Genomic DNA, 16,795 nt, shown 5'->3' with positions numbered 1-16,795 from the left:
TATAAAACATTATATCAAGTATGTCTCATTACTGGATTATGAATAAAAAGACAGTACACTCGTTCAAGACTGGCTTCCTCCAAATGGAAAGCATGGAGGTTATGGCTGGCTCCCTTCAGAGGTGGGCACTGCACATCACCAGATCTGCAGACACTCTCCCTCTCTTTCGCAGCAAGGTATCCCTCTAACGTTGGGAACACTGGTGTGTCCAGCCAAGAAAGGACATTCAGCAGCCTCCTCACAGACATAAACGGTTAATGAGGTGCAAGCTGTACGTGCTGGCCGAGGCTTCTGGTATTTGAAAGGGTGTCCTTGGCCCTCCCTTCTACTTCTTCCTGCTTCAAGGAAGGACTGTTTGGTTGGAGAGCCAGAAGCCCAGTTGTGACCTCAAGGTGACCTCAAGGACAGTGAAGCAGAAAGAGAGAAAGATCTAGACTGTGGCAGTGCCATGCCAGCAACAGATTGCCTATTTTGGACTTGATGTCTTTTGAAATGATTTCATATAATCTTTCATATTTTGAAAGAAAAATAATTTGTCTTAAAGCCAATCCAAATCCTAGCTGACCAAACTACTTGGTATCCATTCCTCCTACTCACAGAAAAACTTCCTAACAGACACGCAATTCTGTTCTGGATTGGCCTAAAGATAATTTCATCCCCGTTGTAAATAACTTCTTTAAGAACCAGGCTGAAGTCAACAAGGCATGGCGTTGCCCTGGTGACAGGAAGTGGCTCGCGAAATGGGCACATGACTCGATTCAGGCCAATGACATTGTAGGATTAATACTGGGGGCGGGGGATGTGAGAAAGATTCTCACTCTTGGGAGAACAGAGGAAGTAAGAATGTTTCTATTCCTTTGGTAGGTGCTGTACATGGATCTGGAGCCCAGAATTGCTGCCCATATTTTGCTGCTGGCCTGAGGATGAGGCCAACACCCCAGGGAGGGCAAAGCAGCCTGAGACAGTGGATTATGTTAATGATGAAGTCTGTGCTACCTCTGGGGCCTATATAAGTGCCAAAAAATATCCACAGTACAGAGATCATCTTAGAGGCAAGGGACTAGGTGCTGAGTGCTATTCAAATATTGTGAGAAAGGCAAATAAGGGAGGTCTTCCCAAGGGGCATGCAAAGTCAGGCACTGGGTCTTTAACAGTTCTGTGCCTTTTCCATGACAAGTCAAAGTGTTAGTCACTCAGCTGTGTCCAACTCTTTACGACCCCAGGGACTGTAGACCACCAAGCTCCTCTGTCCATGGGATTCTCCAGGTAAGAATACTGGAGTGGGTTGCCATGCCCTCCTCCAGGGGATCTTCCCAACCCAGGGACTGAACCCATGTCTCTTATGCCTCCTGCATTGTCAGGTGAGTTCCTGCACTGGCCACCTGGGAAGCCCACTGGAGTGGGTAGCTATTTCCTTCTCCAGGGGATCTTCCTAACCCAGGGATCAAACCCAGGCCTCCTGCATTGCAAGCAGATTCTTGACCATCTGAGCCACCAGGGAAGCACATGCCTTTTCCATACCAGGTCTGATAAAGAGGTTACTACACACACAGTAAGGTACCAAATAGTGAGCTATTTAGAAGAACTTTTTGTTCTTCTGGTCTTCTACAGGCTTCTGCCAAAAAAGGACTTCCCTGGTGGTCTGGTGGTTAAGAATTCCCCTGCCAACGCGAGGGACATGAGTTTGATTCCTGGTCCAAGAAGATTCCACATGCCTCAGAGCAGCTAAGACCCCTGAGCTGCAACTACTGAAGCCTACGCATCCTTGAACCTCTGCTCCAGAGCAAGAGAAGCCACTGCAACAAGACGCCCGTGCACCACATCTAGAGAGTAGCCCTTGCTCACAGCAACTAGAGAAAGAACACGAAGCAAGAACACCCAGCACAGCCAAAAATAAATAAAGAAATTTGTATAAAAAAGGTCACTGAATAAGTGGACATGTTTCAAAGGCATTATAATAACCCTAACAGTTAGCAGATAATGTCAAGTGCTTACTAACTACCTGCCAGACCTTGTGCTGAGCCCTTTATTTTCATGCAGTCCTCACAAGAGACGAGGAACTTTCATTATATCCATTTTACAATGAGGAAATGCTGAAGCTTAGAAAGAAAGGTTAAGTTTTTTTTTTTTTTTTTTAAAAAAGAAGCAGACTCACAGAACAAACTAGTGGTTACTAGTGGGACAAGGGAAATGGGAGGGGCACTATAGGGGTGGGAGAAAAAAGATTATTGTGGGATTATATGAAATCATATTTGTGAAAACTGTAAAGCATGACAGAATTTAAAGAAACTTTCACTCAATAAAAAAATATGATCCTCCTATTCAAATGCTAATCACAACAGGGCTTTTCCACAAGTTATCAAGGAAATTAAAACATTAAAAAAAAAAAAAAAAAAGGAAAGAAAGACTAAGTAACTTGTAGGAGAGAGTAGAAAGGACCAAGACTTGAACCCACGTCCAAAGGACTCCAAGGCTTCCTAATGATGCCTTCGTATCGCTTCCTCTGGATACATAAAAACACATCTATGATTTTCCTGAGACGGCGCTGTTTTAAAGTAATCTGTTCTCTTGACCCTCTAAGTACACTATACTCAGCAGACGACAAAAGTCCCAACGGTTTGGTTTGGAAGAGATGGCCATATGCACCACATACAACAAGCAGAGCTCATCAAGAAACACTGAATGTTAAACCCTATGCAACAGTATAATTACATGGGGCTTCCGTGGTGGCTCAGGTGGTAAAGCGTCTGCCTGCAATTCGGGAGACCCAGGTTCAATCCTTGGGTCGGGAAGATCCCCTGGAGAAGGAAATGGCAACCCACTCCAGTACTCTTGCCTGAAAAATTCCACTGGGCAGAGGAGCCTGGGGGGCTATAGTCCATGGGGTCCCAAAGAGTCAGACACAACTGAGTGACTAATCTATGTTGCAAATTAGATCACCAGCACTTCTTTTTCAAGCTTCCTTTTGGTGGTAGGTAGAGGCACACAGCAGGCAGGCTTATGGAACTGGGAATGGGAGGAAAGCAGATTAACTCCCGCTATGCTGGAACATATCCCAAACAGTTCCTCTCCCTACTAATCCCCCACCAACTGCAGGTACAGTTTGAAAAGCACTGATACAAGCAGCCCCTCACAGTGTGGTTTTGCCAACACATAAGACCAACCCAGAAGAGCAATGCTGTGGGCAACCAGTATTGAACTGAATACATAGGCTCTATTTTCTGAGCACATACTGAGAACATGACTCAGGATCCGGGCTTCCCAGGTGGCGCAGCGGTAAAGAATCAGCCTGCCAATGTGGGAGATGTAGGTTTGATTCCTGGGTCAGGAAGATCCCCTAGAGGAGGGCACAGCAACCCACTTCAGTATTCTTGCCTGGAGAATCCCATGGACAGAGGAGCCTGGTGGGGATCACAAAGAGTCAAACATGACTTCATGACTGAGCACGCGTACATGCTATGAAATAGTAAGTATATCGAGGCAATGATCATTAACAGCTGCTAAAAACCATTTTGTGAAAGGCTGATGAGAACCTTATAATGAAGGGATCATGCTAACAAACCCCTGAACCCATGATCAATCTTACAGGTGAAAATCAGCCTTTACTGCCTGTTGATAAAAGTCCGTCTAGTCAAGGCTATCTATGGTTTTTCCAGTGGTCATGGATGGATGTGAGAGTTGGACTGTGAAGAAAGCTGAGCACCGAGGAATTGATGCTTTTGAACTGTGGTGTTGGAGAAGACTCTTGAGAGTCCCTTGGACTGCAAGGAGATGCAGCAAGTCCAGCTTAAAGGAGATCAGTCCTGGGTGTCCATTGGAAGGACTGATGCTGAAGCTGAAACTCCAATACTTTGGCCACCTCATGCGAAGAGTTGACTCATTGGAAAAGACTCTGATGCTGGGAGGGATTGGAGGCAGGAGGAGAAGGAGATGACAGAGGATGAGATGGCTGGATGGCATCACTGACTCTATGGACGTGAGTCTGAGTGAACTCTGGAAGTTGGTGATGGGCAGGAAGGCCTGGCTTGCTGCGATTCACGGGGTCGCAAAGAGTCGGACACGACTGAGCGACTAAACTGACTGACTGACTGATATGATACACAGCACCACCCATAAAGAGCAACAGCCAAAAAAAATAAAGGGAATGGAGGAGGACATGAGAGGGATATAACCAGGCAAATCCAGAGTAGCTGGATGGGACAAATGACCTGAGTTTTCAACAAATGAAAGGTAAGGGGAAAAAAGAAGAGGCAAAATTGCTACGGATTCAAAGACTTAAGCCACTATCACCCAGATGTGATCCTTGTTTAGATCCCAATTCCAACAAACCAACTGTGAAAAGACATCTACGAGATAAGGAGAAACTGAGTACCAAATGGATACAAGGTAACGTTGATGAATCATTCCTGTTCATTTTCTTAGGTGTGATCATAGTAGTGTGATCATAGAGGGGAAAGGAGAAAGAAACAGTCCTTACCTCTCACATGCATATTAAAGTATTTATAGATGAAATGACATGATGTCTTAGGATTCACTTTAATATAATCTATGGTGGGGAGGGAATAGAGGGTACAGATCAAATAAAACTGACCATATGTTGGCATCTGTTGAAGCTGGGGTATGAGTATAAGGTATGTATTATACCATCTTTTTTACTTTTGTATATGTTTAAAACTGTACATAAGAGGCTATAATATAAAAAGAAAATAAGAAAACCTAGATTCAAAGTCCAGAATTTATTAGGTGTAGGAGCTAGGAGGTTTCTTAAATCCTCTGAAATTCAATTTCCTCATCTGAAAATAGGAATGATAATCCCTATCTAAGAATTATTGGGAGGAATGAAATGAGATCGTGGGTTCACATCTTTTGGACATGCAGCTCTTAAAAACTGCAAAATGCTTATGAGATGTCAGCACAACAGTTAGTTCCCTCTCTGGGAGGCTCTGGAAGCAGAGACATTACAGGTTTGTGGGAGGAGAAGTAGGTAATGAGCTGAGTCCATTTGAACTCTTAACAATTTTTGCTTTGTAATAAGAATTTGGTAAGACACTGTTTACCTCATTGACCCCCTTTTCCCCAAAAGACAAAGATATTTGCAATTAACTGAAGGTCTGTAACTTGAGTTGTTTATATTTCTTGTTTGCTTTCCCAATTATATTTCCCCTGCTAAAGGTAGAAAGTCAAGTAACGGGAGACTGTGTTGTTAAGATAAAACTGAATGCAATTAGGAATCAATGTAATCTAAACAGGACTTTGTTTAAAATATTTCAGGTGCTTTTAGAAGAGTAGATATGCATCTTTTAGCACCAATGCTTTGTCTCAAATAAGAGGAAATTAACAAAGGTTCAAGTCTAAGTAACACAAAGGGAAATTTTGCACTCTGGCTTCAGCTCGCAGAATGGATTGGCCACAGTGATCTTTCTATAACTTGAATGTGATTAAGTCATTTCCCTTCATTTCAATGGTTTCCCTCTACTATCAGGAAAGAGTCTAAACCGCTGTACAAAAAGGCTCAGGTGGCTCTCTAACCTTATTTCCTCCCTCCTCCCCAAGTCTAAATCCCATGGACAGAGGAGCCTGGCGGGCTACAGTCCATGGGGTCGCAAAAGTGACAGGACCGAGTGACTTTCACTCTACTTCACCTCCCCAAGTTGAAGCCCTTTCTCCCTACAGGCCCCCAAGGCTTTGTCCTTCACACCTTTCTCCTTTACCTCTTGGTTGTCAAGTCCTGTTGATTCTCCAGACTGGTCTCTCAGATCAGCCCACTTCATTCCATTCCTGCAGCCTAGGTCTGACCTTTTTTTTTTTTCAACCTTTATTCCCCTATCTCCCCAAATAGGATATATCCTTATTGTTTTTTGGGTTTTTTTTTTTTCTGATTATGAAAGCCATTCATGCTCATAAAAAAGAAAACTAAGGCAATAAGGAAAGGGATAAAAGGGTCCCCATGGGTCTCAGGACACAAAGAACTTATCTTTCTGGCACATTCATCATCTGCAGCAGCATTGCTCAAAATAGCCAGAAGGGGAAAGCAACGCAAATGTCCATCTATGGAATGAATAAACAAAACGTGTTCATACATACAATGTATATACAAAATGTGTATATCCATACAGTGGAATATCATTCAGCCTTAAAAAGGAAGGAAATGCTGACATGCTACAACACTGACGCCCCTTTAGGACATTACGCTGTTGTTGTTGTTGTTTAGCAGCTAAGTAGTGTCTGAGTCTTGTGTGACTCCATGGACTATAGTCCACCAGGCTCCTTTGTCCATGGGATTTGCCAGACAAGAATACTGGAGTGGGTTGCCATTTCCTTCTCCAGGGGATCTTCCCAACCCAGGGATCGAACTCATGTCTCCTGCATTGGCAGGCAGATTCTTTACCACTAAGCCATCAGGGAAACCCTTAGGACATTATGCTAAATGAGAAAAAAAAATCACAAAAAGATAAAAATTAAATGATTTCACTTATATGAAGTATCCAGAGTAACCAAATTCATAGCAACAGAAAGTAGGATGGTGGTTGCCAGAGACTAGGGAGAGGGAGAAACATGGAGTTGTTTTAATGGGCATAAAGTTTCAGATTTGCAAGATGAAAAAATTTGAGAGGTTGATTGCACAAGGATGTAACTATCCTTAACACTATTAAACTTTACACTTAAATACGGTTATGATAAATTTATGGATTTCTTACCACAATAAAAAAATAAAAAACTGTTTTAAAGAACTCATCTTGGAACGTCCCCGGTGGTAAGTCACTGTGCTATGGGAGTGACTCTACGCAATGCTAAGACACTATGCTACCAATGCAGGGAGGTTGGGTTCAATCCCTGGTCAGGGACATAGATTCCACGTGCCACAACTAAAAAGATCACTCATGCCACAGTGAAGATTGAAGAACCTGTGGACCACAGCTAAGACCAGCACAGCTAAATAAAAAATAAATATTAAAAAAAATAAAGAACTCATCTGTCTAGACATCTTTCCTATCTATCTATCTATCTATCTATATACATATATACACTTAGAAAACACCAAAACCAGAAACCAAGTGAAATCTGTTTTTACACCTAACCATGTGATGTAAACATCCTTCTCATATATATGGCTCCCACCTTCCTCTTTTTTAATGGCTGATTGCACCCATCACATGACTGTATCACAATTTAGCCAGTTTGTTATTAGTTTTTTAATATTATAAAACATCACAGTCAACATCTTTGCATATTTTCTCACTATGTCTCATAATAGACATCTGGTTTTTTTACATGCTTTGTTCCTGGTATCAATACCCTGACTTTCCTAAAGAAAAAATTACTTCCTCTTCATACAAACATGCTTCCTGACCTATACTCCCCAACCTCCAGCCAACTCTTATCCTATTTGACTAGCCTGGGTGCATTTATTTTAAGGTTTATACTCTATTTATTTTTCATGTTGCTACTGCCATTTCACCTACAATTCCATTTTCTTACTTCTACTGCTGGTATAAAACTATTGGTTTTTGTCTCTCTTATAGCTTGCTTATTTTTAACTCAGTTCTCTTGGATTTTTTTCAGCAGACAATCATCTCATAGGTAGACAATCATATCATTTAAGGAATGATTAAGAGCAAAAGCTCTGGGCTCAGGCCTGGATTCAAATCCTATATGACCCGGGCTAAGCATTATACCCCAATGTCCTCATCCATAAGCTGGGAATTACACTAGAGGCTCTCTCTCTCCCACGGTTGTTGTAAAGAGCATGCTTTCAACTGAGACTAGTGCCTGGAGAGGGCTTAACACAATGCTCGTTCAATAAATGTCTCCTATCTGATGAGAAGGAATATAGAACTTTCCACATTTACATCTTTATTTTTCTGCTGGCATTACATGGGCACATTCCTTTTCAGCAATTACCTTGCTTACCATATGTCCAGAAAGAAAAAAAAAACAAAACACGTCATCAGACTCTGTAAAGGATCTGTGCTGTGGATCGTATCCACTCTCACATTTTTGGCAAGTTGTTTGTGCCATTTATTTTCCCCTGAGAAAATCTGTATTTTCTCAGTCTCTCCCTCCCTTACTGGCTCTACCATCAGCATTTACATCTGCTCCTGTCTGTCTTCTGCTTAAAAAGACTTCACCTGATTCCCCAACTGCTCTCCAGCCTTCTCCTCGCCTCTCTTCACAGCCAAACTCTTTGGAGCTGCCTACACATTACTTTCTCACATCCCACTCGCTCCTCATTCCACTGACATATTACATTGAACCTTTGGAAGATGCCGATATTGCAGATTCCGCCCCCATCATTTCACCAAATCTGCTCAACTGGGTTTCTCGGTGACCTCTATATTTACTTAAGCAAAAGGCGCATTTTAACATGTAACTTATTTTACTTGAAATCTCAACTGCATCCAACAAAATGGATCTCTTCCTTGGGCTTCCCTTACTACACTCTCCTAGCTTTCCTCCCACTTCTCTGGCCATTTCTTCTTGGTGTAGTTCCAAGGGAATGGTTCTGCCAAGAGTGTACAAGATAGTGACCCTGAATGATCTGGGCCTTAAAAAAACCAAAAACCACTCTGCATGGGTCTCTTCCAGTATTGATTCAGTTCTAGTCGTACTGGACTACTTCTGTCTCCATGAATGTACCTTTGAACATGTCTAGAATACATGCCATGAGGGTAGGAACCTGATTCCTTACACAGGGCCTGGCACGTAACAGATGCTCAATAAATACATTTTTAAAATTTTGAATCACCATAAATGAATAGCTGCAACGTGAAAGACTGGAGGAGTGATGAGACCAAGAGAGAACAAAAACCCCTGATCTTTTGGAAACCACACCTCTGATCACACACACACACACACAACACACACTCACTGCCCTGATTTAAATCCTTTGGTGTTCCCCACCAACCCTCACGACCAAGTCCAAACTTACAGGGAGGCACAAGAAAATCTTTCAGAAGGGCACCTGCTTCTCTCTCAGACACACCTAGCTAGACCACTTCCACTTCCCAGAATCTGTCTCTAACCAGGCTATGAAGTGCTAACAGATGTCCAAAAAGCCTGCACTTTCTCCCCAGGACCTTGCAGTGGTCTGTTCTCTCTGCCCAGAGCACTATGCACTCCATCAGCTTCATCTTCCGGCCAATACAAAGGTAGCTGTCATGTCTCATTTCGGAAAGCATCTTCTTTCGGAATCTCTCTTTGACCATCCTCCCCAACCTCATCTCCGGAAATCTGGGTTAACTGCCTTCTCTGTGTATTCACAGTCCCCTGAATGTCCAAAAATCATAGCTGGAACCACAATGAGCTCCTATTTATACCTTAACACTGTGGAGTTCCCTGAGGACAAGATGTCTCATTCACTTATTTTTACCCTTGGCGATCAGCCCAGGCCCTGGAACACAACACATGTTCGATAATGGACCTTCTTTAGTAGTAGTAGTAATAATAAAAGCTCTCAAGGATTGAGGGTTTAGCTGCAAAGATCTGAAATATATTATTTACTTTGTAATAACCTTCTAAAACAGGTGCTATGATCGTCCCCATTCTGCAGATGGGAAAACTGATATACAAAGAAGTTAATCCTCTCTGGCCCCAAAAGAGTCGCACAGATGCACATTTTCGGCAGTTCGGAGTTCTTTCTCCACCCCCAAATAAGACGTGCTTTAAAAAAAACTTTTGAATCAGGCTAACTGCCCCCCCCACCCCCAACATAATGAACAACCCAAAGTGACTCCCCGCCCGCGCCCGACGGAATTAAACTGCTCGAGGGGCTCCTCCCCGGCGCCAAGGATGGAGGAGGGGGGAGCCGCGGATAAAGGTCAGGCCCTGTCTCCTTTCCGGAAATCCCAGCGGCCCAGCCCCTCGCCCGCTGCGAAGAAGCGACGCCGGGAGCCGGGCGTTGGGGCCGCGACTGCCCGCCCGGCCCCTGCTCACCTGCCGTCCCGCCGGCCAGCCGAGCCCGGGCCACCGGCCCGCAGCGCCTCCCCAGGGCTGCCAGGCGCCCGCCGAGCGCAGCGGAGCCCGTTGCCTTGGCGACTGGAGCTGCCGAACTCCCGAGGCTCACGCTACGGCGGCTCGGAGGGGACCAGGAGGCGTCGCGGCCCCTTCCGCAGCCCCCGAGCGCGCCGAGGAGGGGCAGCGGGTGGAAGTCCCAGTTCTGAGCCTCGAGGGACCCGGGTTGGGGGCTGGCAGCCTGAAACTTGGCCCAGAGGGACAGGAGAGGAAGGAAATGTTAAGGGGGAAAAGGGGACAGCCAAACCGGGAGGAGGACTTGTGCTTCGGATCCTGCCCGTGCCTCAGTTTCTCTCTCTGGCACCTGAGATGGAGACTATTCTGGGAGAGATGACGGAGCCGCAGGCGGAATCTTGCTAGACTGGGAATATTTAAAGAAGAAAACTGATGTGGGAGGGGTGGCGCATGCCTCTCTCTTTAATTTCCGAAGCAGTGGTATGACAAAGAATTCTTTTTTTTTTTCTCCATGCCCACCACCCGTGGGTAGTGAAAACTCCGAATCCTAACTACCGGACGGCCAGCCAATTCCCCAAAGATTTTTTTTTTTTTTTAACTGAAACCAAAACCAAACCAACCAACTAAATAAAACCCCTTGTTTCTTTGGGTTCATGATGAGAATGAGTTCACCAGATTTAATTTCAGTGTGAGAAATAACGTACTGTAACCTGTGGTCAGCAGTTATACTTCGTGGAATAATCCTGCAGATAATCTTGGGACATGAACATAAAGGATATTCATTGGTCCATTGTTTATAACAGTAGAAGGGCTGAGAAGAAGCTAAACATACAGGACTGACGAATTGAGTACATTATAGTACATCCATAAAATGGATTATCATAGAAAGAATTAAGGAGGACTGAAACAGACGTAGATACAGTTTAGCTATAGACCGGTCTTCAAGCTATGCATACAGCTATCAACTGAAAAAAAAAAAGCACAACCTAAAAGTTGAGAATTTTGGCAGACAAAGTTGAAGACTTAAGTCCGGGACACACCCTCTCAGATAGCTTTGAGAAACTGCTCTGAAGAGATGAGGGAGGATCCGGGATATATTGGAGTTTTTGCAACACGGATTACTGTTAAAGAAAGCCAGACATCTCAAGTTTAAGAATTTAGCGCTTTTCTACATATGGGTCTGCCCTTTCTGTGTAAGAGTCGGGGCACACTGAAATCATTCCTTTGTTAAGCACGTTAACTACCTAGGTCCAGTATCCAGATTTTCTCCATCCTGAATTCCTTCAGGTGCACAGCTGGAGTGACTGCAGTGGCCAAGGGTTTTGTCTCCATCCTGAGTCCCTTCAGGGCTCACTGTCCCGGGTGGTGGTAATTGCTTAATGGCTGAACATCCTTTGTTTTCTCACATGTGTCACTTAGAAGTTGGCACTTACCTTTGTTTTCTCACGTGTCACTTAGAAGTTGGCACTTACCATCGGTACTTGCTGTCTACCTTTGCGGCAGTTAAGAGCCGCTGTAGTTGTTGACCTTCAGCACCTCCTGGAAGAAGTCAGAGATGGAGATCAGAAATGAGCCACTCCATGCTCTGGAAAAAACTGGCAAAACAGGTTTCCAGATAGTTAAATAGTTTCAAAAGACGGTTTTATGAGGCCAAGTCTTGCATTTCATCATATCTAGAAAAGCACTAAAATCTTTGCTGAGGATGTCTGCCTCTCATGACTAATCTTCATGAGACTAGCAGCAGCAACCTTCGGCAAAAATGTGTGCTTGATTTTATGTACTTCCCCATCATCAAAATCACATGTATACTGAACTCCACCCCACGGCCCCCACGCGCCGCCCCCCCCAGCCCAGCACTTCTCAGAGCGGTCTGAAATGCTGTCTCCCAGGTTATAGTCCTCATTTTGCTCTCATGTGCGTTTCTTTTCAGTCGACACATGGCAGGCAACATTTTTCATTTCATACAGCAAGTCTCCTAACTAGTCCTGTCTTTGCTTCTGCTGTGACCTCCAGCCCTGCCTCGGTCTCCTCTCTACTTGGGGTAGAGATGATCCTACCCCAAATGAACCAAATGATCCTTTTAAAATGTAAACGTGATCACATCCTTCCCCTGCTCAAAAACTTTGAGTGTACTGAATAAAATCTAGAGTTACCATGGTCAAAGACAGACACACCGCCACCGCCCACCCCCCACCCCCCACGCCCCCCCCCCCCGGCCCAGGTGAACTACGTCCATGCGTACCTGTCCGATACCATCTCTCTCCATGTTCCCTCTTGCCCATGCTCCAGCCACCCTGGATTTGCGGTTTTTAAGTTAAGCAAACTTCTATTATGGGATTCCCAAGTGGTTTAGTGGTAAAGAATCTGCCTGCCAGTGCAGCAGACACAAGTTCCATCCCTGGGTCGGGAAGATCCCCTGGAGGATGAAATGACTCCAGTATTCTTGCCTGGAAAATCCCAAGGACAGAAGAGTCTGGCAGGCCATGATCCATGGGGTCGCAGAGTCAGACACAACTGAGCGAGTGGGTGTGCATGCCTACTTTTATCTTGGGGATTTGCCTCCTGCTGTTCCACATTGGAACCACCTTTCCTCCAGATATTCCCATGACTTCCACATTTCCTTCAAATATCTGCTCAAATGTCAGTCTTCAAAAAGACTTGTCCTGACTGCTTTCTTTAAAAAAGACCCACCAACTCTGTCTTGTCTTCTGGTTTATTTTTCTTCACAGCTCTTGTCAGTATCTGATGTCATTTTATACAGTTATTTGTTGCCTGTTTCTTTTTGTTCCCAGTGAATTTAAGGTTCTTGCCTCATCTTGAAAGAATTCAGAGACAAGCAAGGAGGTTAAGAAAGTAAAGTGAGAATTTACTTAAGCAAGAATATGCCCTCCAATACTTTGGCTACCTGAGGTGAAAAGCCAACTCACTGGAAAAGACCCTGATGCTGGGGAGGATAGAAGGCAGGAGGAGAAGGGGACAGCAGAGGATGAGATGGTTGGATGGCATCACTGACTTGATGGACATGAGTCTGAGCAAGCTCTGGGAGATAGTGATGGACAGGGAAGCCTGGCGTGCTGCAGTCCTTGGGGTCACAAAGAGTCAGACATGACTTAGGGACTGAACAACGATGCCCTCAGAGGGAAGGTGGGGAGACAGGTGAGCAGCTGCTGCCCTGGATTTCTCTGGCAAGCCAGATATGAGGGGCATACAAATGAAGGGGTGGAATATTCACTGGGGAAGAAGGAGTTTGGAGGTCATAGTCCTTGATTTTCATCCCGGCTCCATCTTACCAAGCAGAGGAGGGTGTTTTGTCCTTACTCAGCTTGGATCACAAGAGTCATGGTGGTGCATGATGGGAACTTATCTGCTCACTTAGTGAAGCTAACTTTATTGTAATGAGAGCATAGTAAGCAACAGGTTACATGCTTATACCGGAGATTCCTGCCTTTCCTTGCCTTTCTTTGTCTGCTTGCAGGATACTTATCAGCCAAAAGGTGTGGTTTCCTGTCAGTCTGGAAGCTCCTGCCTTTCTTTGTCTGCCATTGGACTTTTGCTGTTTACAGCAGAAACAGAAATGAGTGAAAGGCCTTTGGCACATACAAGCCAAAAAGGCTTGGAAGAGTTAAACAATCTTGGTTATTCTTTAGCTGTTACTAACCACAAGCACTTGTAGCTAGACTTGTCCTTCACAAAGCTAATTACTCTCTGACTTCATATGAATTGTACTCTGCACCTGGCATCCTTCTCCCCCTACACTCTGTTGTAACATTGTGCATTTTAAAAAGGTCAGGGGACGACAACTTTAGGAACAATAGACCTGGTTGCTGAGTTGCCTGGTGCCAGCTGTAGCCATTTTGAAACTTCACAAGAAGAAAAAAAAAAAAAAAAAAAGCAAGACCTTCATGAGGGTATAAAACCTCTCCGTATTCCCAAGAGAACAGGGCATAGTTCTTGAGGTACTAGCCTAGTGTGTATTCCTTTTGCCTGGCAAAAATAATAAAGCTACTTTCTCCAAATTCTATCTCCGTATTTCTATTTGGCATCAGTGGACAGGGAGCCAAGATTTTGGCCACATTGTCCAGCCTCTTGGCCTCTCCCCCCGATTCTTCTGCTCATACCTACCTACCTACCTGCTCTAACATTTCAGTACAGTGAGTGCAGTGCATGCGTGCTAAGTCGCTTCAGTTGTATCCGACTCTGTGCGACCTCATGAACTGTAGCTCGCCAGGCTCCTCTGTCCATGGGACTCTCCAGGCAAGAATACAGGAGTGGGTTGCCATGTCCTCCTCCAAGGGATCTTCCTAACCTAGGGATCGAACCCACCTCTCTTACGTCTAACCTGTGTTGGCAGGCGGGTTCCTTACTGCTAGGACCACCTGGGAAGTGTCAACCACGGATTGGCACTTGCCGTGGGTGCTTGTCATCAATCTCTACAAGGATTAAATCATGTGCCACTGCAGCTGCTGACCTCCAACACCCTCTGAAGAAGTTCAGGGTGGAGAGCAGAAATGAGGGACCTTGTGCTCTGGGAAACTGGCAGAACAAGTCTTCAGATAGTTAGATATTCTCAGGAGCTGATTTTATGAGCCCAATTCTTACATTTCCTCAATCCAGAGAAGCACTAAGATCCTTCATGGTGGCTATTGCTTCTCGTGACTAGTACAAACTTTGAGACCAGCAGAGAGTTACTACAAAAAAATCTGCGCTTGATTGCATGTTCAGTTCAGTTCAGTTCAGTCACTCAGTCGCGTCCGACTCTTTGCGACCCCATGAATCGCAGCACACCAGGCCTCCCTGTCCATCACCAGCTCCTGGAGTTCACTCAGACTCACGTCCATAGAGTCAGTGATGCCACCCAGCCATCTCATCCTCTGTTGTCCCCTTCTCCTCCTGCTCCCAATCCCTCCCAGCATCAGGGTCTTTTCCAATGAGTCAACTCTTCACATGAGGTGGCCAAAGTACTGGAGTTTCAGCTTTAGCATCATTCCTTCCAAAGAAATCCCAGGGCTGATCTCCTTCAGAATGGACTGGTTGGATCTCCTTGCAGTCCAGGGGACTCTCAAGAGTCTTCTCCAACACCACAGTTCAAAAGCATCAATTCTTCGGCACTCAGCCTTCTTCACAGTCCAACTCTCATATCCATACATGGGCACTGGGAAAACCATGGCCTTGACTAGATGGACCTTAGTCGGCAAAGTAATGTCTCTGCTTTTGAATATGCTATCTAGGTTAGTCATAACTTTTCTTCCAAGGAGTAAGCGTCTTTTAATTTCATGGCTGCAATCACCATCTGCAGTGATTTTGGAGCCCCAAAAAATAAAGTCTGACAGTATTTCCACTGTTTCCCCATCTATTTGCCGTGAAGTGATGGGACCAGATGCCATGATCTTCGTTTTCTGAATGTTGAGCTCTAAGCCAAATTTTTCACTCTCCACTTTCCCTTTCATCAAGAGGCTTTTTAGTTCCTCTTCACTTTCTGCCTTAATGGTGGTGTCATCTGTATATCTGAGGTTATTGATATTTCTCCCGGCAATCTTGATTCCAGCTTGTGTTTCTTCCAGCCCAGCGTTTCTCATGATGTACTCTGCATAGAAGTTAAATAAGCAGGGTGACAATATACAGCCTTGACGTACTCCTTTTCCTATTTGGAACCAGTCTGTTGTTCCATGTCCAGTTCTAACTGTTGCTTCCTGACCTGCATATAGATTTCTCAAGAGGCAGGTCAGGTGGTCTGGTATTCCCATCTCTTTCAGAATTTTCCACAGTTTATTGTGATCCACACAGTCAAAGGCTTTGGCATAGTACTGCCCCCTTTACCAAAATCACATGTGCTGTCCTTCCCCCCTGCCTCCTCAGAGCAGTCTCTCAGAGCTCTCTGAGGTGCTGTCTCCCAGGCTGCAATCCTTGCTTTGCCCCCAATAAAACTTAACTTGCCACTCTCATGTTGTGTGTATTTTTCAGTCGACAACAGTGTAAACTCTTCTAAGAGCATTTTGTTTGCCCCCTGCTCTACTCTCATTACTGGGAACAGTGCCTAGTACATAGTAAGAGCTTGGTAAATATTTCTTAAATGAATTAATTAGTTATGTGAAATAAGCAATGTTGCAACACCACGTGGTTGGACTGCTACTATAGGTAAAAGAGGGAGAGGTAGATAATACATATAGTGCTGGCGTGGGCATACACGAACTCTGGAAACAGATTTGGGAGACGGAGGAAGTAAGCTCATACATTTTTATTGTATGCACTGTATGCTCTCGAGAAATAAAATATTGCCTGTCAGGTCAGTAAACAAAGGATCTAGCCACTAGATTTCAGGCAGTGAGCCCTGAGGGAACTCAGGGAGGAAACAGACTGCCAGCCATCTAGCAGTCATCTTAAGGAATCCCAGGATGAGAAAACGCAGGATAAATACAGATAGCTGAAGTGCTGCAGATGGTGACTGCAGCCATGAAATTAAAAGATGCTGGTGATTGCAGCCATGAAATTAAAAGACTCTTACTCCTTGGAAGAAAAGTTATGACCAACCTAGATAGGATATTCAAAAGCAGACACATTACTTTGCCGACTAAGGTCCGTCTAGTCAAGGCTATGGTTTTTCCAGTGGTCATGTATGGATGTGAGAGTTGGACTGTGAAGAAGGCTGAGCGCCGAAGAATTGATGCTTTTGAACTGTGGTGTTGGAGAAGACTCTTGAGAGTCCCTTGGACTGCATGGAGATCCAACCAGTCCATTCTGAAGGAGATCAGCCCTGGGATTTCTTTGGAAGGAATGATGCTAAAGCTGAAACCCCAGTACTTTGGCCACCTCATGTGAAGAGTTGACTCAT

The 16,795-nt window shown here is 44.7% G+C and overlaps 1 protein-coding gene across 1 annotated transcript in view; it reads right to left on the bottom strand.

Annotated features, from left to right (window-relative positions):
- PKIG (cAMP-dependent protein kinase inhibitor gamma) overlaps positions 1 to 10,012 on the bottom strand; it is an 81,622-nt gene extending 71,610 nt beyond the window's left edge. The window contains exon 1 of the mRNA XM_068987557.1: positions 9,934 to 10,012. The gene's annotated coding sequence lies outside the window, so the exon portion shown is untranslated. The remainder of the gene's footprint in view (positions 1 to 9,933) is intronic.
- Positions 10,013 to 16,795: the final 6,783 nt, after the last annotated feature.

This window comes from Capricornis sumatraensis, chromosome 15 (genome assembly GCF_032405125.1).
Source record: "Capricornis sumatraensis isolate serow.1 chromosome 15, serow.2, whole genome shotgun sequence".
In the NCBI taxonomy this organism is placed as follows: Eukaryota; Metazoa; Chordata; class Mammalia; order Artiodactyla; family Bovidae; genus Capricornis; species Capricornis sumatraensis.
The sequence above is the reverse complement of the archived record's forward strand: the minus strand, read 5'-3'. Positions and strand labels throughout refer to the sequence as shown.